Genomic DNA, 23,068 nt, shown 5'->3' on the forward strand with positions numbered 1-23,068 from the left:
TACATTGTAAACCATAATATGGAAAAACAGAATACAATTTTAGAAATACCCAGGTCACCATCATTGTTTTATTTTTATATGTGTAGATAAGGAGTTTAATAAACAATCCATGACTATTCAACTCCTTATATTTTGAAAATTTTAGCAAAAGTAACAAACCTAGCACCTAGAAAATTGTACCTATCTGCAATATACAGCTTTGCCAGCATGGTAGAAGAAAAGCAAAACAAAATAAGTAAGAAAAGTTTAACATTTCACAAGAGATTTGCTTTTATTTTTTTATTTTTTAATTTTTATTTTTCATTTATTATTTACTTCTATTTTCTACTTTATTTTAATGAAAATGTCATGACCATAACATAAGAGCAGAATTAAACCAACATGAGAAATTATTTTTTCATAAGTTAAAATAAACTAGCTTGGTGATTAATTCAAAATTATATTACAAACTTCAGTGTTCTTGCAGTAAGTATCACTGCATAAACAAATCAGTCAGGAGTCATAAACTAATGATGATTCTAAATGTTATTTAGAGAGACATTCTGTTCTTAAAATATTTCAAATATTCTACACAAGGCAAAGTGGATCCAAGTAATCTGTAGGCAAAATAAGATTTTAGAGAAGTATATATTTCCAACAGTATTTATAAAATATTACCTTTATGTAAGGCATCATCCTGGACTTTGTGGAAAACACACAAAGGAGTAAGAAGTGGCCCTTCAAGAAACATATACAATATCAAGGTTTAACATGAAGCAGCATGTCTTCTCTAATTAAAAAAAAAAAAAAACATTGTACCAACTGACTTTACTGAAACTTTATATTTATTGCTCTCATTTTAGGTCATAGTGTCCTTCTGCATGCAGGCTGCTATAACGGACATGATATAGACTTAATAGCTTATAAAGAACAGGAATTTATTTCTCACAGTTCTAGAACGGAGAAGTTCAAGATTAAGGAATGGGCAGATCCAGGGAGAGCCCACTTCCTCATAGATGGCTATCTTCTCACTGTAAACGTACATGATGAATGAAGCAAGAGAACTCTCTGGGGTCTCCTTTAAAAGGACTGTAATCCCACTTATGACCTAATCACCTCCCAAAGGCCCCTATGTTTTAATACTAGCACTTACAGAGTTAGATTTCATAATATGATTTTGGGAGACATAAACATTCACACCATAGTATATATAAACAAAAAAAGACACAAAAACAACAAACAAAAAAATTATTTTAACTACCTATTATTTTCAACTACATAAACTTTTAATTTGTTTCTATATAATATTAAATAACTCATTTGAGTGATTCACTTATATCCAATGCATCTGAGTGCAATTAAATTTGCTTACCCAGCATATCCAGAAGCATATTTCTTCAGACTATCCCATTCCCCACCTTACAGGATTTACCACAATTAGAAGACATGGGATAGAGGATAGATAGATAGATGTATACATAAACACACTTGTACATACCCATATGCATATTTTTTCCTGTTAATGATACTCATGCAAATAAAATTTAAGCTCAAGGAAACCTGTCTTGTGTGTTACTTAATATCCAGTTTTTAGTCAACATCCAAAAACAAATAATCCAATAAAAACATGGATAGAAGACATGAACAAGTGTTTCCCCAAAGAACACATTCAAATGTTCAGTAGATACATGAAAAGATGTCCATCATCATGTATCATCAGGAAATTGCAAAGCAAAACTAGAAAGAGATACCACCTCACACCTGTCAGAATGGCTAAAATTAACACTACAAGAAACAAAAGGTGTTGGAGAGGATGTGAAAAAGTAACACTTGTGGGGGCTGCCTGGGTGGCTCAGTAAGTTAAGCCTCTGCCTTCAGCTCAGGCCATGATCTCAGGGTCCTGGGATCAAGTCCCACATCGGGCTCTCTGCCAGGCATGGAGCCTGCTCCCTCCTCTCTCTCTCTCTACTTGTGATCTCTCTCTGTCAAATGAATAAAATCTTAAAAAAAAAAAAAGAAAAAGTAACAATTGTGAACTGTTGGTGGTGATGCAAACTGATACAGCCATATTTGAAAACAGTATGGAATTTCCATAAAATTTAAAAATAGAAGTCCTTTTTGATCCAACAAACCTGTTGGTGTGTATTTACCCAATGAATATAAGAAAACTTATTCAAAGGGATGCTAGCACCCCTATGTTTATAGCAGCATTATTTATAAAGCTAAGATATGGAAAGCGCCCAAGTATCCATCAATTGATGAATAAATAAAGAATAAGTGGTATGTATATACAATGGAATATTATTCTGCCATAAAAAAGACTGAAATCTTGCCATTTGCAATAACATGGTTGGAACTAGACAGTATAATGCTAAAAGTGAAATAAGTCAGTCAGAGAAAGACAAATACCTTTACTCATATATGGAATAAAAGAAACAAAACAAACAAGCAAAGGGGAAATAATAAGACATAGAAAGAGAAACAAAGCAAGAAACAGACATTTCATTACGGAGAACAAACTGATGGTTACTTGACGGGATCTGAAAGGAGTGATGGATTAAATAAGTGATGGGGGTTAATTAGAGCACTTGTCATGATGAGCACTGAGTGCTATATGTTATATTGTACACATGAATCTAATACAACCATATATGTTAACTAACTGGATTTCAAATGAACATTTTTTAAAATCCCAGTTTTTAGCTCACATTCTGGCTTACAAAAGGGATTTAGTCAGGAATTTGGAGATTAGTTAATGAACAAAAAAGGGGTGAACAGGCAGTTGTTAGATAAAATTACTATCCTTTCTGGCATGATCTTATACCTTTTATCTAGAAGTATTTTTAGCACTTTAGACTCTTCCTATTTTATTTTGAATCATTAAACAAAAATTTCCTCAAAGGACCTTAGACTCCATCCAATTTGAGCAACAGTTTGAGAGAGGAAATGGTGTCCAGGAGGAAAAAAAAAAAAAGATGAAACTACTATTGTTTACTAGTGAATGCATAGTTCTTCCACAGAAGAAGCTCTAAATGGTCATGGCTCCAGCTTTATATGTGCTCAGTCATATGTTCAGAAGTAGGTAACACTATCAAAAAATATAAAGCATCTGAGATTATTTTCCCTTATTTGAAAGCTGGTGTATGAGTCTGCCGTAGTTTCTTGGGTGTTGATAGAAGACGCAGACTCATGTTTCAGAAATAATATAGTTTATTATTCACAGCAATAGAGGTAGCCAGAATATTAACATTATTTGTGTGTGTGTGTGTGTGTGTGTGTGTGTGTTTGTGTGTGTGTAGGGATGGGAGTTATATATCAGTTCTGAGCCTCAGTTCCCACAAGAAGAATCAAAAGAGAGGCAGATAATATTTGCAAACACAACAGGTTAAGTTAAAAAAAAAGATACTATTTCTGTCTTCCAAGTCTATTCAATACAACCATCTTCAAAGGATGGCCTAGAACAAATAATAAATGCAGAAATGTAAGCAACCAATTGAAAAGTGTCTCCCAAGAAACACACTTTGAGAGTCTTCATTTGACAAAAATACTATAGGATATTACATGGATCAGGTGCATTGAATACTGGAAGGTTAAAATTACAAGGGACCAAATATTTTTAAGCAGTTCTGGCATCCAGTAGAGTTCAAATAGGTTTTATAAGATTGAGGAAAGAAGCCATCAAAACCTGGGCCCAGGGGCACCTGTGTAGCTCAGTGGGTTAAGCCTCTGCCTTCGGCTCAGGCCATGATCTCAGAGCCCTGGGATCGAGCTCTGCATCAGGCTCTCTGTTCAGCAGGGAGCCTGCTTCCCACGCCCCCCCCCCCCGCTATTTGCTTACTTGTGGTCTCTGTCTGTCAAATAAATAAATAAAATCTTAAAACAAAACAAAACAAAACAAAACAAAAATCCTGGGCCCAATTTTCCCAAAAGTATGATTCTGATTCTAGTCTCTATGATGTTATCCCTTGAAGACAATGTCTCTAATTGAGTTGAATTAGTTTACTAAAGAGCATACCCCCATTTGTTGTAGGAGATGAACAATATGCAAGAGGCAAAATGCCACATGGAAGCCACCTTGTCTTCAGTGGAACATAGAATCAGTTCCTTTGGGATGAATTTGTTCCACATTTGACTTCCCACTTAAGGGAAAATAAGAGTGCCTTCTAATAGATTTTAAATAGGAAATGACAACGGAAGCTTATACAAGATTATAAAATGGGAAATTTCATTTAGATAAGCAATCATTTCAAAGTCATCTTCTTAATATTACAGACTCTTCACATAATCATAATTTTATTTTGGTATTATATGGTAATTTCAAATATAGTAAATATAAAGAATTTACCTCTGTAATTATAGCGAGTCTGGTCGTAGTTTAATGGCAACAAATCTTCAATTTAGAAGTATGGTCTACCAATTATTAATACATTTGGAAATGGTGTGTCATCTTCACTCCACTTGTCTCACTAAAACAGTGAGCCAAAAAAAGTAGGTCCAAGCTGTTTACTATGGTCAAAATGGGTTGCTTTTGCACTTGGTAAAGAAGCAGTCATATTTTGGAAGAAGAAACTGAGGCTATTAATATTTTCAACTTATTTTCAGAAAAGGAAAGAAAGGATAATCTAACCTAAAGCCAAAATCTTACACAAGGTGGCTGGACAATGATCTTTTCCCAGATAAAGGGTTTTTCAACTTAGCCATGTTAGGAGGAAGAAGAGATGAGACATTGTGGACTTGACTAACGTTTGTACACTGTTCAAAAAGTTTTCAAAATAATGTGTATTATTTTTCTTCTTTTAGTTGAGACAAAAAAAAAAAAAAACCAAAAAAAAACCACTAATGAGCTTACTCTTAAAAGGAGGTAAACAAGAAACTAGCAAAGATTGAGTGTTAGGTATTGTCCCCCTCCTTTTTTTTTTTAAATTATGTTATGTTAGTTACCATACAATACATCATTAGTTTTTGAAGTAGTGTTCCATGATTCATTGTTTGTGTAAAACACCCAGTGCCCCATGCAATATGTGCCCTCCTTAATACCCATCACCAGGCTCACCCATCCCCACATCCTTCTCATCTTTAAAACCCTCAGTTTGTTTCTTGGAGTCCATAGTTTTTCATGTTTCATTTCCCCCTCCAATACCCCCACTTCATTTTTCCTTTCCTTCTCCTAATGTCCTCCATGCTATTCCTTAGGTTCCACAAATAAGTGAAACCATATGATGATTGACTTTCACTGCTTGACTTATTTCACTTAACATAATCTCCTACAGTCCCATCCATGTTGATGCAAAAGTTGGGTATTCATCCTTTCTGATGGCTGAGTGATATTCCATTGTATCCTTGGATCACATCTTCTTTATCCGTTTGTCTGTTGTAGGGGATCTTGACTCTTTCAACAGAATGGCTATAGTGGACATTGCTGCTATGAACACTGGGGTGCATATGGCCCTTCTTTCCAGTAAAATAGAGCTAGCCTATGACCCAGCGATTGCACTACTGAGTATTGACCTCAAAGATACAGATGCAGTGAAAAGAATTAGGTATTGTTAAAGCACAAATGCAGGGGATAGAAGTTATGGTACAGAAGAGGGAAGGGCAACCATATGGCAGAGTAGAATAAAGTAGCTCAGGAAGAAATTAGTCATATCCAGATATTGTAAGGCATGTGGGGTTGGCAGGGAGAGCATGAGAAATCATAAGAGAATAGAGAGAAAATGGACCAGGCAGGAGAGGTTTATAACATTTTAACATCTAAGGTAAGCATATGCAAAGCAGAATAGGGAAAGAAATAAAAGTTTTTATAAGACTCAATACATAAGGAATAACGTGGAGGACACTGGGAGATGGAGAGAAGTGTGCTGGGGGAAATCGGAGGGAGAGACAAACCATGAGAGACTGTGGACTCTGAGAAACAAACTGAGGGTTTTGAAGAGGAGGGTGGCAGGTGGTTGGGTGAGCCCAGTGGTGGGTATTAAGGAGGGAATTTATTACATGAAGCACTGGGTGTGGTGCATAAACAATGAATTTTGGATCCCTGAAAATAAACTAAAAGAAAAAAAAGACTGACTACAGACATGGACCTCAGTGTAACACAGATATGGAACTCACTGTAATACCAGCCACTTCCCACCGACACACACAGACTATGATAATAATAAATAATAATGCAATTAAGAAAATTGCCTGCCAAATAATTTTTCCTCTTTTTTATTTTTATGATTATTATTTTAATTTTATTTTTAAAGTTTTTATTTAAATTGTAGTTAGTTAAAATAAGGTTAATATTACTTTCAGGTGTACAATATAGTGATCAACACTGCCATACAATGGCTTAAATAAAAAAATGAAAAAAAAATTTTTAAAGATTTTATTTTTAAATAAAACCTCTATACCCAAGGTGGATTTCAAACGTACAACCCCACGATCAAGATTTACATATTTTACTGACTGTTCCAGCCAGGCACCCCAACAAATAAAAATTTTATAAAATTGTTGAGTTTGTGGGAGTCTCATTTGCTTAGTCAGTTAAGTGTCTGCCTTTGGCTCAGATCAGGATCTCAAGAGTCCTGGCATCGAGCCCCATATTGCTCATGCTCTCTCTCTCTCTCTCTCTCTGGCTTTTGCTCTTAAATAAATAAATAAAATATTTTTTTAAAAATTGTTGAGTTTGTTTAACTAGTTTTAAACTAGTAGACAGAGATGAAGATAAAGTATGATGTAATGGCACGGAAAAATACAACTTACACGTTTTAAAAAAAAAATGTGCAATGCAAGTTACCTCACTTCTTTTATCACCACACTGGGACTTTCCCTACTGAGTTGTTGTAATGTAAAGACCTATTTTATATTTTTATATTTTAGCAAGAGGCTTTCATTGAGGTTAACCCTTAAACTGTCCTTGTTCCCCTTCCCCCAGGGGATTCACTTAAAAACAAGTCCTGGAAATCAGCTCCAGGTAACAAAGCCCATATACAAGGGTGGGTCAGGCCAGGTGGAGACATCAATCAGCGGGAGGGGGGCGGTGTTTGCATATTGTCTCCCTAGATACTAAGGAGTATGCCCCACTCCTCCGCCCTTTGGGAAACTTTTTTGCACCAATCCTAATCAAGGTGTAATAGGCTGGGTCAAATGTCTATACTAGGGTAAATTGAACCTCAATTGGTCACCTAGCCTCACTGTGGAGTTTCCTGTGTGTGTTAAAATCTCATTGGTCACCTGTGCGTGGCCAGGCCTGACTGCATGGCCTTTGCCCTTAAAAGCTAGACTGTGAAACAGCAAAGGGTTTCCTTCTCTCATAAGAGGTGTTGCCCCGAACGTTTGGTTAGATTCTTGATGCTTGGCATGAAATAAAGCTTTGCTTGACCTTTGCTTTACATCAGTCTCGCTCCTTTAATCATAGACCCATTATTGGGGCATAACAGTATTAATCTTAAAGTTATAAGTCCACAATGCATCCATCATCCATTCTACCCCTTAACATTCCCCTTTGGACAGACCCATGATCTAGAACAAGCCTTATTTTATAGTGCCTTGTAGGAGATTTTTGCTGCTGCCTAAATTGCCTACTTTCCTCTCACCATTACCACGGAAATTGGGTCCACTGAAACAAAGGGGTAGTGTAAGAAATTAAGACTTCCATAAATCTCTTTAAATAATAAAGTATAAGATAGTGATACCTTTTTTTCTGCCACATAACCAATTCTTGCAAGAATAAGGTCATATAAAAGAATTTACAACACATGCTAGCATTATCCTACTGGACCCAGACCATTTGTATGTTTCTCTGTCTCTGAGAAATGTAGTTATTTACATGACTGAAACCTGAAAATTGTTTGATATGACCACTAATATCACCTACATTATTTTAAAGCCTGTTTAAAGCTTCTGTAATACATAGGCTTTGTAAACACTTATTAAGCATCTTGTATATATCAAACACTTTAAAAATCTCTGCTTAAAAAAAAAAAAACTCTACCTCAATGGAACTTTGAGTCTGAAAAAGATACAGGCAATATACAAGGCAACAGATAGAATAATTACATATTTGATTATATACTCTGAGGATGTCACATTAAATTGATAAGAAAACGATCAGAAGGATCTGGATTTCTTGTCAAAATTTTTTGCCTTACAAAGAAATTGATATTTAGGGAAAGTTGTTACTGAAAGAGGTCCTGTGTCAACCAAAAATGTTAAATCATGATCTCGCTAAATTTTCCAGTTGTGATCATTGCTTTGTTTAGCTGTCTTCTATTAAGACTGAATTTAGTAATTCAGTCTCAGATTTCAGTAAGTCTTTTTTTTAAAGATTTTATTTATTTATTAGAGAGAGAGAGGGAGGGGCAGAGGGAGAGGAAGAACCAGACTCCTTGCTGAGCAGGCAGCTGATGCAGGACTGGATCCTAGTACCCTGGCATCATGACCTAAGCTGAAGGAAGACACTTAACCAACTGAGCCACCCAGGCACTCTAGACTGTAAACTTCTTAAAGGTAAAAAAGTTTATTCTTCTAGTAGTTCCACAGACATTTCTAACATCCATAAGAAAGCATGTACTGATGTAAAATGCCAGCAAATCAAATTATTTAAAAAAGAAAGAAAGAAAGAAAAGATATATCTGGATAAAGAGAAAAACAGAAAATCTAATAATACATTGAATTATTAGAGCAAAGAGTGGAGGAAGAGAAAATAAATATGAAATAGAGATTTCCACTAAAAGAAAAAAATTGAATAAGGCAGGAGATTTAGAAAATTATTATGACAGACTTGAGAAAAAAATAAAATAGGAATTTTTAGAAAATAGCAATGAATGAAAAGGTAAATTGTTCCTACCTCTATAATATTAGCTGTTTGTTGTTGTTGTTGCTAATTTACCTATTTAATCTAATAAACAAAGAAAGGTTTCATTTAGGGATAAGGTTTCTCTCTCTCTATATATATTTTTTCCATTTAGGGATAAGGTATATATATATATACATAGATATATATGTATATATATATATTTTAATTTTAATTGTTGGAAAATGTGTCACAGAATGTGTTTAAACTTTAAGATACAGATGCAACATGTAATGAACTGCATTGTTTGAACGTCTAATTTGTAAATGCTGTTAGAGGAAACTTGGTGGAAATGTTCTTATGTGCTTGTGTTTCTGGAACTAAGTATATTTATTAATAAGGAATAGTTTAAAATTATGAAATGACCAGGAGTGGACAATTTTCCTAATCCTATCAGCTCTTTGCAGCTCTTTTATTAGCCCCCTTCAGGAATATCAGCTTTTTTATCTAATTAAATTTTATATTAATGTGCTTTTGACTTTTGGCCTTTCTCTTCCTTCTGTTCTTTTTTTTCCCCTAAATTACATGTTTCTGTTTAACAGCTACTATCAATTCTTTGATATGAATTCTCAACATCAATTTACTAACTCCAGAGATGAAGGAGCATCAATATTTAGAAGCGAAGAATACAAAGCCTTGGGCATCTGGATGGCTCAGTCACTTAAGCATCTGCCTTCGACTCAGGTGGTGATCCCAGGGTTGTGGGATGGAACCCCAGGTTGAACTTTCTACTCAGCTGGGAGCCTACTTCTCCCTCTCCTTCTGCCTGCAGCTCCCTTTGCTTGCGTTCTCCCTCTCTATGTCAAGTAAATAAAATAAAATAAAATAAAATAATGTAAATAATACATTTATTTATTTATTAAAATGCAATTATTACACAATACATAATGTATTGCATAATTATAATAATGGTTAAATAATTTATTAAATATTTATATTAAATATATCAATTTAATTAAATAAATATTTTTAGAATTTAAAATATTTCAAATTTAGATTATTAAATATTAAATCATTAATTTAATAAATAAATATCTAAACATAATTAAATAAAATAATTTATTTATTAAAATGAATAAAATAATGTTGTCATTATCTCAGCATGTATTTTTAAATAGTCTAAAAAAAAAATCTAATAAAGTCTAAATACATTGAGTTCAGATATTTATACAAGTTAACCCAGACACTCAACCCACAGTTTCAAAACTTTTGTTTTTATCTACTACTCAAAATACGATTTTAATATATTTATTTGTAACTTTGACATAGCAAGGAAACTTGGAGGAAAAGGAGACATTTGCTTTTAATATTTGAAAATTATTTTGTTGATTTAAAAAAATAAAAACCTTAACACGTGAGCATTTCTTCTTAAATAACACTGTGAAGTTTCTGAGTCGCATTCTATTAAAAGTGCTGATAAAATGGCCTCAGTTACTCATTTAAATTATCAGCTGAATGGGTAACAAATGAAGTAGAGAGCTTTTTAATTATTTATGAATGTATTGCTTGTGGATGGAGTGCCACATAGAGTTACCTCTCTTTTTGGCTTTGTTTTGTGAGCAGCAGTGGAATCTATGAATGAGATTAAACATAAGGACATTCACAGAAATTCTTAATGAACTTCTGGGGAAGGGCAATAAGTGCAAGGAAAAACTGCAGCAAGACTAATTACAAATTTCAAGTGGTCATCGCTTAATTATAGAAGCTTTTAAGTTCAAGTAATATATCTTTTTCATGAGCCTATCATATTGTATTAATTACCACAAACTGCACTCTTGAACACTTATCTTTTCACATATTTCTTATTCTTAGTACTTAAAATTACCCTTATGATTGATAAGTAAATGGATTTTACAGACAATGCATTTATTTACATAAATAAATAATGCTGTTTATATATATAAAAACAATTGAATATGTGTATGTGTTCAATGAATTTTTTTTCAAATTAACATCTTAATTCTACCACATTAGTTACAAATAGATATAGACTTTATAGATTCATCAAATATTTTATTCTCAAATTTATATGTCCTTTGTGAAGTAAATGAAACTGTATATATTAAATATAATCCTATCACATGTAACAGTTACTAGTGCATCCCAGGACATACATAGGTCGGGTCCTACTCAAGGCATCACGGATAACTGGATTTAACTTTCTATCTTAGGAGTCTTCTGTATATTTCTGTGGCTTTTATACAACAATCAGGAGGAAGAATTCTTTTGCTAAAAGCTTCCAAATGACTATGCGAGTAGATTATTTGTAGACTAGTGATATAATATTATTGTTTAATATGTGAAGCATGATAAAATAAAATGCTATTGCCATATTTAATTTGTTCAGTAAAGCATTCATTTAGTTATCAAGCATTCATTTTCTTTTTTTAAAGATTTTATTTATTTATTTGACAGACAGAGATCACAAGTAGACAGAGAGGCAGGCAGAGAGAAAGGAAGGGAAGCAGGGTCCCTGCTGAGCAGAGAGCCTGATGTGGGGCTCTATCCCAGGACTCTGGGATCATGACCTAAGCAGAAGGCAGAGGCTTTAACACACTGAGCCACCCAAGAGCCCCAAGCATTCATTTTCTTTATACAGAAGAGATAGAACAATATTATATAGTAGAAAATACAGTAAATAATCTAGAAACCTTGATCATTTTGTTTTGGCAATTTTAGAACATAAAATTAGCTAAAGCTCAAGTGCAAGTTATATTTGTATCATAGGAGGAAAAGTTAATTAAAAGTTTGTTTATTACCATAGTTTAACACTTCAACGAAATGATAACGAGTCCAAAATCAATGAATATATGAAGTATACAATAAAAACAATAATCTTGAGTGTATGTGACTCACTGTAGGTATTGATAGGCTAGAAATCAAAGGGAAAGTATCTATAGGGTTTGTTCAGTTCCATGCTCATCAGATTAATAGGCTTTCTCATATTGCTTCCTTCACCACATTAATTTGTCTAATGAAGTTTTCAAGAGTTAAAGACAGTGATAGGTTCATGGCTGGAGAGAAGGTCCAGAATCTAAGATAGTTCAGCAGTGCTTATTATTTAAGAGAAAGACAGCATGGGAGGTGAGGGGTATATCATGCATCCTGTTTTCACTCCCTTTGTGGAGCACCTACCCTGGAGGTCATGTAATAATAACCAATGACCAAAAAACAATAAAAAAACCCAAACATCCATGTGGAAGTGCCATCCCTGCCTGGAGATGAGTAGACTGCTCAAACAGATCCTGGGCAGGCATCTCAGCCCAGGCCTGTTTTGGGGAAGCTGGTTCCTGGCTTTGGGCGCAATCTGGAAGCCAGCAAACTGACGGGAGAGTGCAGCCAGGGTTAACAGGACTGATGATCTTTTTGCAGCCAGGCCGCGGGTGGACACCCGCTCAAGGAGCCAGGCTAGGAGGCTGCCCAGCGCCAGCGCTGGTCAAGCTTGCAGCCCCCGGGGCTTCCCCCCGCGCCCCAGCCAGGGCGGGGCCTCAGGAGGGAGGGGGCGGGGGCGGGGCAGAGAAGGGGCTTTGCTAATTGCCAAAGCGAAAAGGGAGCTCGGGGAGGACTCAGGAGGGAGGGGGGCGGGGGCGGGTGGAGGGCGGCGGGGAGAAGGCGCTTTGCTAATTGCCGAAGCTGGAAGTGAGCTCACAGAGGATGTGGCTGAGAGTCTGGGAGGAGGTGGAGGGGCTGGCGGAGGAGGGGCGGGCAGCGCCGCGGTGCTGTGCTGCGGCTCAGTCGGGACTGCAGGACCCACCGGACTCGCTGCCCATACGCTCCCATGTGAGGCTCCGCTGTCCCGCTCCTGCTGCCTGCTGCCCCTCCCCGCCCCAAGGCTTCTCCGGACCACCCTCTGCACAGGGGTAAAGTGACACCGCGCCGCGCCCTCACCTGGAGCAGAAAGCGCGGACCCGACCTGGGGGCGAAGAGGGGGGTTGTGGAGGCCCAGCCTCCCGCGAACCCCAGGGCACCGGGACCACCCCGGACGCTGCGCCAAACCCGGGTCCTCATGGGGTCGGGCTGGGGACAGCGCCTTGCGAGGTGCCCCCCGCCAGCAGGCACGCTAGCCCCCATCTTTCCGCAGCCCCATGCGCCCGTGCTGAGGACCCCCTTCCCTCCCCCGCCGTGGCCCCGCTGCTTTTGTTCTGGACTTGGGATCCCAGGTGGAAACTAGTCCCTCAGACCTCCCTGGCAGCAAGGAGGGCAGGGAGGGATTCTTGGTTTCCTGCCCTGGGTCCTCCTCTCTCCCCATTCACAAGCCTTCTGGCTTCCCTTTACTCTCCTCATTGTCAGTTTTCTGAAATGGTTTTCTTCTGCATGTTGACCCAAAGAGCTATTTCATGAATGAATATACACGAAACTGAGTTGGAGCCCACCTGTAGAGGCCTTTCATTAGAATGGTCTCTGGTTCTAGCCTCAGTTCAGAATACTGCATGTACCTGAGGACCAAGTCCAGATGTTTCTTTCATCTCTGACTTGAATTTGAAATCCTCCTCAGACTTCAGCTTCCAGGATTTCTCCAGTCCTTGCTCTCCCACTGTCTTGGTGGGGATCCGCCATGAGTGTTGAACACAGGAATGAATGAATGATATATACCCCAGACTGCTGGGGCTTTGTCTTCTTTTGCTGAGGTTGGAAAGGCTTGGGAGAGACCCCCTGTATGCAGATAGAGAGCTGCATGCAATTGCTTAGATAAACGTGTTCCCCACTTAATTGCTTGGGCATTGAACATTTCGCCCTTAACCTGTGGCTTGAGCATTTAGGAGGAGACAATCTGGAGGTGAATCAGAAGATGACTGAATCCACATGGTGGTGGTCTGGGTTTGGGAGATTTTCCTGGAGATTCAAAGGAAAGATATAAATTCTTCCAGTGTGGAGTGGTAAACATTTTATCGATGGGAGATGGAAAATAAATGGTCTGGTTAAACTTTCCCGCCCCCTCAAAACCCATTATTTGAAAACACAAAAAGGGAAGTGAAGGGAGAAATCCTCCCACTCCCATTCCCACTCACCTCCATAGCCATCTCCTCTTCCAAGAACCTAACAGACAAGGTGCCAAGAAGTGTTAGGTACCAGCAGTGGTCTCAGATCTCATTCAAGAATCATGGTGAAAGGCTTTCAAATAGATTGTGGGGGAACAGGGATCCAATTAGGGGGGGACAAGTTTAAGGTTTGCCTGGTCCCCTAAAAATTAATGGCACTAGAGAAGATGAGCTTTGGGAACTATAGCTTAATGGATACAATGTGTTAAAAGCTTCAGTGAGTCATGGTGGGAAGAGGCCAAGAGGGCAGCAAACACAGTCTTAGATGATGTTATTAATAGCACTACAGGCTCTAGATTTCCTGTTGTGGTGTTCTTGGCAAGACCAGCCCGGCCAAAGTGGATACTCTCAACCTGGAACAGAGGGTCTTGGAGATGCCAGCACGTGAGGTATGATGAGAGGGTAAAATGATAGGAGGTGTCCTTTGGAAGGACTGACTCCTTGACTTTAAAAGGGAGAACCCAAATCTGTAGGTGAAATCTTTCTGGCTACAAAGAGGGCCAAGGCCTCCTAAGGTCAAGGTCTCCTCGTCACTTGCAAAGATGTCGAAGAACATATTCAGACATTTCAAAGATGTCCTCATATCATTGGTTCCCACTCTGGAATTCTATCAATAAGGTGAGAGTTCCTCTAGTTGAAAAAGAGATCTAAAAAGACTTCCCTTTCTCATGTAATTTCTGTAACCTCCAGGACACACCCACCTCCCCCTTCCAGCTCTGTAATGAAGCCACAGCTGGTGCCAATTTGTGGAACTCCTTAAAGGCTATTCTCCCTTATATACCCCGGGACCAAGTTCCCATGCTCCCTCACCCGATTTCCTGCACTCACCTCCCACCTGGTGTGTTCACACCTGCAAGTGCCTTTTACCAACCCCTTTGCCAAAAGGCAGCCAGAGTGACCTTTCAAAGACCTATCAGTTCCTGGCATTTGTCTCCATAGAAATCTGCACTGATCTTCTAACAAATTCTCAGTCCTCCAAAGGCACCCATAATCCTCCCATCAGTCTATTCATACCCCTCCAACTGACTGATGCCTGTTCTGCCCCATCTCTCTGCCCTTCAACCACACTGCCTCCTTCTTCCTGTGGAGACCTCTCATGGCACCTGCCACCAAGCACAGGTGATTCCCATTGATGGGAAGACCCTCTTCTCTCCCCCATCTCCCCACTCCAGTTACTCCCACTTATTCGTGAGCTCACAAGCCCCATGGTACACACTCTCCATGCAGCCTGCTCTCTCTTTTCTAGCACTGGCCTCCGTTTCTAGCTGTGCTTGTGTCATGGATGTCCCTCCCCAGCCAGCCTCCAAGCTCTCCTTCCCTTTAGCTCCAACACCTGACACAGTGCCTGGCACGTAGTAAGCCCTGGCTAGCTTCTAAGAGCCTCACTGAGGGACTGAAAGCATTTTAAAAATGTCACCACGTAGGCTCGAAACTGTAGGCAGAAAAAGCTTTGCCTGGATTGACATTTTAGAGACGTATTCGTCAAGTTGGATGTGTTCACTGACTTTACCTTGTAAAATTTAAAAAAAAAAAAAAGGACCTCTGTATCGCTTCGCATCTAAGGAAGGCGCATGTATACTATTAGACCACGTTATGAGCTTAATGGAAGGAGACAAGATGTTTTCGCTAAGAAAATGTATAAGACTGTTGAGGTCAAGTGGGAGGAAACAGTCCGTTTGTTGGAGCATTGCTATCTTACTCTATCACAGCCACTCATAAAAATCTGACACGGGGTGAGTCAGAATTGTCTGTCGGAGATGAGTTAGATCTGGCTCATGTTCCTACAGACATGAAAGCCAGAAACGAAAAAGGAGGCTTTAAAAGCGTGGGTTGAGGAGGCGGTGTGGTTCACTGCGATGAGCTAAGTGCCCAGGGCCACCAGCAGACATGCTGGCCTGTGTCCGTCCTTTGTTCTGGGGTCCCTCTTGCACCATGTGGTGAGGCTGGTGGCTGGGAGAAGCTCAGGACAGGACCCGGTGGCATCTTATTTCTCCCACCCTCCTGTGGGCTCCAGTGGTCTCCAGTAGGTCCCAAGGGACAGCCTGCCTTCCTTGAAAAGCCCAGTAGCACTGGGAGCAGAAACTGGGGCCAAAGAGTGAGCACCCTGTTTGACAAGCTGGACCAGCCACCTCTTCTTCAGATGCAGGGGGAGCCCTGGCATGCTGACTCCTCCCTTCTCCCTTTCCCCTTTCCTCTTTCCTCCCTCTTTTCTTCCCCTCTCTCCTTCCCTGGTGGTGCCCTTTCCCAATGCCCACTTCATCCCTTTTCCTTTCTACATACCTGTCTTCTAGAGTTTCTTCTCTTTCCTCCCCATTACTTCCCTTCATCTGAATCTCCTCTTTGGTCCCTTTGTCCCTGCTCTCTGCTCCTCCTCCCCTTCCCTGGCCCCTGTTCAGCTCCATACTGAATGCAGGCAGAGCTGGACTAACATGCTCACTTGCTTGCTCAGCCAACCTCCAGAGAAGTCACTCTTCGGTGGCCACCTTCCTGACCCCCTGGTCGCTTCTCCACTTGTTCAGATATTGCTCTGAAGTCTGAGGAGGACAGAGCGGGGCTGCCACAGAAGCAGGCCAGAGGAGAAACCAAACCATGTGTCCACACTGTCCCCCAGCACTGCTGCTCTGAGAGCTTTCGGAGTCCTCAACAGGGTTAGGATTTAGGGGCTTCTTCAGAACCGGGAGTGAAAACAAGCATAGGTCAAAAGAAAAGCGACGGCCCCACACAAAAATAATAATCACAAATAAAAACTATGTTAACTCTGAAGTCCCAAAGTCGAAGAATTGCCTTGAATCTGTCACTAGAAAGCACCCAAGGCCTCACTCTCTGGGTTCTGGGTGCCCTGGGAATGGGAGGAGGCTCTGACATGCACGTGGGGATGCCGAACTATGAGGGCTAGCCTGCCCGCTGGCAGGGTGGGGGTACCTCCTGTGGCGCTGTCCTGGCACGACCCCCTGCGTAGGGGGTGTGGCGCGGCGTCCTGAGTGGTCCTGGTGCCCTGGGGTTGCCGGAAGCCTGGGCCCCGACCACTCCACCCTCCCCCCCCCGCCCCCCCCCCCCGCCCCCGCTCCTGTCCTGCGTTTTCTGCTTCAGGTGAGGGCGCGTCGAGGTGTCACTTTACCTGTGAGCAGAGGGTCCTCCAGAGAAGCCATGGGGCAGGGAGGGGCAGCAGGCAGCAGGAATGAGAACGGGACACCGTGGCCTCTGGGGCTAAGCTGGAGCGTGGGAGCGCAGGGGCAGCGAGTATGGTGGGTCCTGCAGTCCCGAATGGGCTGCAGCACAGCACCCTGGAGCTGTGTGCCCCTCCTTCCCGCCTGGGCAATTAGCAAAGCCCCTTCTCCTGGCCCCCCCCCGCCCCGCCCCCGCCCCCCTCCCTCCTGAGTCCTCTGAGAGCTCACTTCCAGCTTTGGAAATTAGCAAAGACCCTTCTCTGCGCCGGCCCTGCCCCCTCACTCCAGGGGCCTGAACCCTGGCTGGGGTGCAGGGCTATGCCCTAGCATGCTGCCCCATTGCCAGCGCCTGCGCTGGGCAGACTCATAGCCTGGCTTTCTGAGCGGGTGTCCACGGGCAGCCTGGCTGCGAAAAGATCATCAGTCCTAAAGGCCAGCTGCACTCTTGGGTCAGTTTGCTGGCTTCCAGATTGCGCCCAAAGCCAGGAACCAGCTTCCCCAGCACAGGCCTGGGCTGAGATGCCTTCCTGGGATCTGTCTGAGCAGTCTCCTCCACTCCAGGCAGGGATGGCACTTCAACCTGGATGTTTGGGTTTTTGGTTTGTTTTTTTGGTCATTGGTTATTACATGACCTCCAGGGTAGGTGCTCCACAAAGGGAGTGAAAACAGGACGCCTGATATATATGCATATGGCCATTCTAGAAAAATAGCTTGGGGTTCTCTCGGAAACGCGGCATTGGTCCTTGCACTATGGTTTAATAGAAAAGGGATTATGCACCAAGTTACTTAAATGAGCATAGGTTGAAATCGTTTACTGAGAGTAAATATTTTAAATAGTTATATTTTAACTAAATCTATCATCAATCATAAATCTATTACACGAAGGTTACAGGCAATTTAAAAGCAAGAGCACTCTCTTCAGGGTTTTAAATAATCCCTGTCTGTCTTGGCACATGAGAATGCAAAGATAGGAAATGGTTTGTAAAAGATCATATAATAGCTTTTACTAATTCTATTTATTTGACAGACAGAGATCACAAGTAGGCAGAGAGGCAGGCAGAGAGAAAGATGGGGAAGCAGGCTCCCCGCCAAGCAGAGAGCCTGATGAAGGGCTCGATCCCAGGACCCTGAGATCATGACCTGAGCCCAAGGCAGAGGCTTAACACACGGAGCCACCCAGGCGCCCCCAGATGAAATACATTTCTGACTTAGAAACTTCAGATAGAATTATTTTGTCCATGATGACAACTGAAGAAAATGTGTCATCCCTAAACCTAACCTTAAACCCTACCAACACTGAAACCTAAGCTGACCTTAAAGCCCAAACTAGAACCCTGAATCCCAAACCTGGAATGGAACCCAAAGCCTGTACCTGAGCCCTGGATCCAAGCCCTGAACCACGAACCCAAACCCTAAACCAGACCTCCAAGTCATGAAACCTGAACCCAAATCTCAGCATGAAGTCAAACCCCAAATTTGACCTTGAACTTTATCCCATAAGCCCTGAGTCTTAAACCCTAATTCATAAACTTAAAGCCCTAAACTATAACTCTGTTCCCTTGTCCTTCACTCTAAACCCTCACCCTAACACTAAACCCAAAGCCTGATTAGAACTCTGACTAAAACCTGAACCTGAACCCAAATTCAAACCCTTCACCACACTTTGCTTATGCACTTGCCATTGATGGATATTTGCAGTTTCTACCTCTTGATTCTTGTGAACATTGTTTGGGTTGGGGGCTAGGGTTAGGGTCTTGGATTAGGGTAGGGTCCAGGCTTGAGACCAAGTTGAGGTCAGAGTGTGGGTCTGCATCAGGGCCATGTTCAGTGACACTGTTTGGGTCAAGGACTGTTGTAATTCCACATTGTTTCCAATTCATTGTTCCTTAGCTATTTGGGGGGAAGTTGGGGGGTATTGGGCTCCATGCAGCTTGAATTTCCGGAATGAAATGGCATCAGCTGGACCCCAGGAGGGAGCAGGACCTTCCACTGAAGGGTGAGCTCCCACAGTCCTGCACTGCCTTGCACCGCCTGCAGAGGGCGCCAGACCCCAGCACCCGCCCTGAGCCCAGGCTGCACAGCCACAGCTGTGACCTGAGCCCTGCCTTTTCAGGACCCACTGTGGAGACTTCTGGAGAATGTGGGGCGCCTCCCACCCTGACAGGACAAGCTGAGGAGGGTGTGGCTCTGCATCCACACTGACCGGACCCGTTGTGGAGGACGCGCCCACACTGGCAGCAGTCCAACCTCCTAAGGACCAGACGCTGGAGGAGGTGAGGAGAAGTCCCTTAGTGGACTGTCAAGGGGTTCGTGGTCTCAGGACCCCACAGAGAAAGGGCGCCCTGTGTAGACACTGGGGCTTCCATCGTTTTGTGTGAGGAGACGTGGCCTCCTGCTGTGCTGTGCGCGGGGCTGTGGGGTCCCCCCTTTCTGGGCTCGGGTGATCCTTGGTCCTTGTCTGTGTTTGTGTGCTCGCGGATTCGGTTCCTTGGGCTCCTCAGATGGTCTGCAGTCAGGGAGCGTCCCCCTGCTTTGGTGCTCGTGCTCTCCCCACCTCAGCCCTGCGGGGTCCTTCCCGTGTCCACACCCACTCCAGGCTTGCGCCTAGTCCGGAAATTCGGGAGCCAAAGTGAGGACTCTGTAGCCGGTTTTGGGGAGAGTAGGTATTTTCCCAGTGTGGGTTCTTCCCTGAGCACAGTGCCTCCCCATCTCCGTGTGTACCCCTCCCTGTCTGTCGTCATTGTTGCAGGGCTGTCACTTTCTTGGTTCAGGGGCCTCCTGGGTATCTTGCTATCTTGGATGCAGGTGTAAATGAGATCGTTCTCAGCAGTCTCTTTCTGATGGGTCCTTCCGAGCACCTAGGAGTGCCACTAATTTGTGCATATTGATTTTGTTCCTTGCAAGTTCTTGAATTTATTAGTTCGATTGGCCTTAAACTTAATCTGCCAGTTATTTGACCAGCAGCATGGGTTTAATTGGGAAGAGCAGAGAATGGCAGTCTGGGCTGAGCAAGCTAAGGTCCCATCACAGGCAAGTGCGAGAAACAAAGGAGAGGAACATTATTTCATGGAGGAGGAAGAAGTTGGGAAGGGTGCTTGAAGGAAAGTCCCTTGGAGAAAGGCAGGGTGATGGAGAATTCTCACCAGCTGAGCTGCAAAGCTCCTACAAAAAGTCAGGAGATGAACCTCCAGCTTCCCCTTTGGGGCCTAAAATTGGTGAGTCTCTCCTGTGGGGGATTGCAATGTGGGGTCTGTAATGGGCACTGAGCACCAGGCGCCCCCTTCCAGCCTCCCCTTCTGGCATCCCCAGTCCACTTTACTGGGGCTTCCCTTCCTGCTTTTGCACAGTTCTAACCAGCTTGTGGTGGAACGTTGTGGAAAAACTGAAATTCCAAATCCACTGCTTCTACTGCACCTGAGATACAGGGGCCCATGATTTAATCCTCCCACGAGTCTCTTGCTAGCCCCACCTGTCCGTTACTCATTTTGAGAGTTGATATTACCAAAGTACTGTAATTCTAAAAATTTCTGAATTAGCTGTATTATTTCTTTTTAGGTATGAAGTTAACTTCCAATTATATGAATTTAATATTTTGGTCATTGTTTTCTAATTTTATTGCCTTATTCTTGGAAAATATAGCCTGATATTTAACTCTAGGAATTTATTGGCATATACTTCTGGCCTAAATAATGGCCTGTTTGTGTAAATGTTCAACTTATGCTTATATACTTACTGAAGACTCTTGTTTTGGGGTCAGGATGGCTACATTTATTAATAGATCAGGACTATTAGATTCTCTAAATTTTGATGTCTCTTAATTTAATCTAATTAAATTATCAGTTAATGAAAGAAGTTAAATTTTTTATGTACTACTGCATCTAAACTTATCAAAGTCTTTGCTATAATTAGACAAGTATGTCATCCTGTTTTTATACCAAGTCTCACATTAAAAAAATCATACTATCTGAAATATTATTTATTTTTATTATTATTTATTTTTTTTAAAAGATTGTATTTATTGGGGTACCTGAGTTAAGTGTCTACCTATAGCTCAGGTCATAATACCCGGGTCCTGGGATAGAGCCCCGCAGGGGGTTCCCTGCTCAGTGGCGTGCTTCTCCCTCTCCCTCTGTTATTCCCTCTGCTGTGTGCATGTTTTTCTTTTCTCACTCTCTCTCAAATAAATAAGTAAAATTTAAAGATTATCTCTCTCAAATAAATAAGTCAAATTTTTTTTCTCAATGGGAGGGAGAAGCAGACTCTCCACTGAGCAGGGAGCCTGATGCAGGGCTCAATACCAGGACCCTGGGATCATCACCTGAGCTGAAGGCAGACACTTGAACCGACTAAGTCACCCAGGCACTCCAGCTGTTTATTTATTTATTTATTTTTATTATGCATATGTTTTATCTCTCTTTTCTACAAGTCTTTTTTTTTATCTTTTTACTTTTTTCATAAAACTGAATTATTTCAAGATGACTTGGTCATCCTCTTTTCCCCAACCTCAAAGATCATAGAGTATATTTTAACTGTTAAAATAATATTAGTATTTAAGTGCTGCCTACACAAATTAAGGCAAATTATCTGTGGTCTGTATTCCTGAAAATATTTTTTTTATTATGCCTTCCTATGCCAATGACATTTTATAAGGATCTAAATGTTTCCATTTGTGATTTTTTTTCAAGATAATAAAGCTATTACTTCATTCTTTTTTATATCTGATGTTATTTAAAAAATTTCTGTCAGTCTGATTCTTGTTTCTTTATTAATGAATTATTTTTTTTCTCTCTAACACTTGTGATTTTTTTTGTGTGTCTTTGGTATGTATGCCCTAGTTTGGGATTCATAGAGTCAACTCTAGTTATGAATATTTTCTTTCTTTTCTTGTATGTAAGTTTTAATCCAGTGTCTTGACTATTTTATGCTTGAGAAATAGATGTACATTAATATTCAAATATTTCTTTCCTTTTTCTTCTTTCATTTAAAAAAAGTCATTTATTTTATTTTATTTAAAAATATTTATTTATTTATTTGGAGTAGAGAGAGAGGGTCATGAAGAGTGGCTGATTATATACTTTCAATTTGGGAGGAGGTTAGGGATAGCACAAGCCTCCAAGGTATTTTATAAACAAGGTTTCCAGGACCTTGAGGGGGCTAGCTATTGTTAGGGAAAGGTCATTTATTACTATTTAGTAAAAACTCAGGGAAGAGACTCTTCTGATGTGTATCAGTGGGTATATGCTTGGGAGATGATTGCCAATGTATATCTTGAGGGCAGGGGTGGGGAGTAGAGATAAAGAAGTTTCCAAAGTAATTTTTACATGTGAAAGTAGATTTTCAGTATCCTGGGGGGTGGACTAAGAATGCTTTTTGCCCTGAGTGGATGTGTCCACATGGAAGCAGCTGAGTCCCCAGAGGAGCTTCAAGGACTTGTCAACAGGCTATGAGTAGTAAGGAAATCTAATTTCTTCTCTAGCTTTTGTTCCACACACATCACCTACATCTTACACCTCTTTTATATTGATAATTTTAATGCTTTGCTGGTATCCAGATGACTATATCCTTAAGTGACTTCTTATCTCTATTGAATCCATTATGTATTCTATCCATTGTATTCTTAATTCAACTAGATTACATATATTTAATCTATTAGTACCACTAGGTTCTTATTCTTGTTTTTATTTCAAAATCTTTCCTTATTTCCTTACATTATTTATTGGGTATATTTTAAATCCCTGAAATACTCACTTATTATATATAAGCTGTCAACCGTATTCTTATTTTGAGGTAGCTATATCTTTTTGGGTTTTAGGACATCATACCAACAATGCCAAATAATTTTCAGACAACAGCAGGATCTCCAAGAATTCAACTAAATTCTGACACTATCTACCTGAACATAGTGTAAGATTTCATCAGTTAATGGATCAGTCCTCCAAGACTATCTCCAACCCCACCTCAGATGCCAGTCTCACTGTAGGCCCCAGGTTATTACCTGTGCTTGTGACTGAGCAACTACAGGTTGGAGGTCCCAGTGGCCTACTTCT

The sequence above is a fragment of the Mustela nivalis genome (assembly GCF_964662115.1).
Source record: "Mustela nivalis genome assembly, chromosome: 10".
NCBI classification, from domain to species: Eukaryota; Metazoa; Chordata; class Mammalia; order Carnivora; family Mustelidae; genus Mustela; species Mustela nivalis.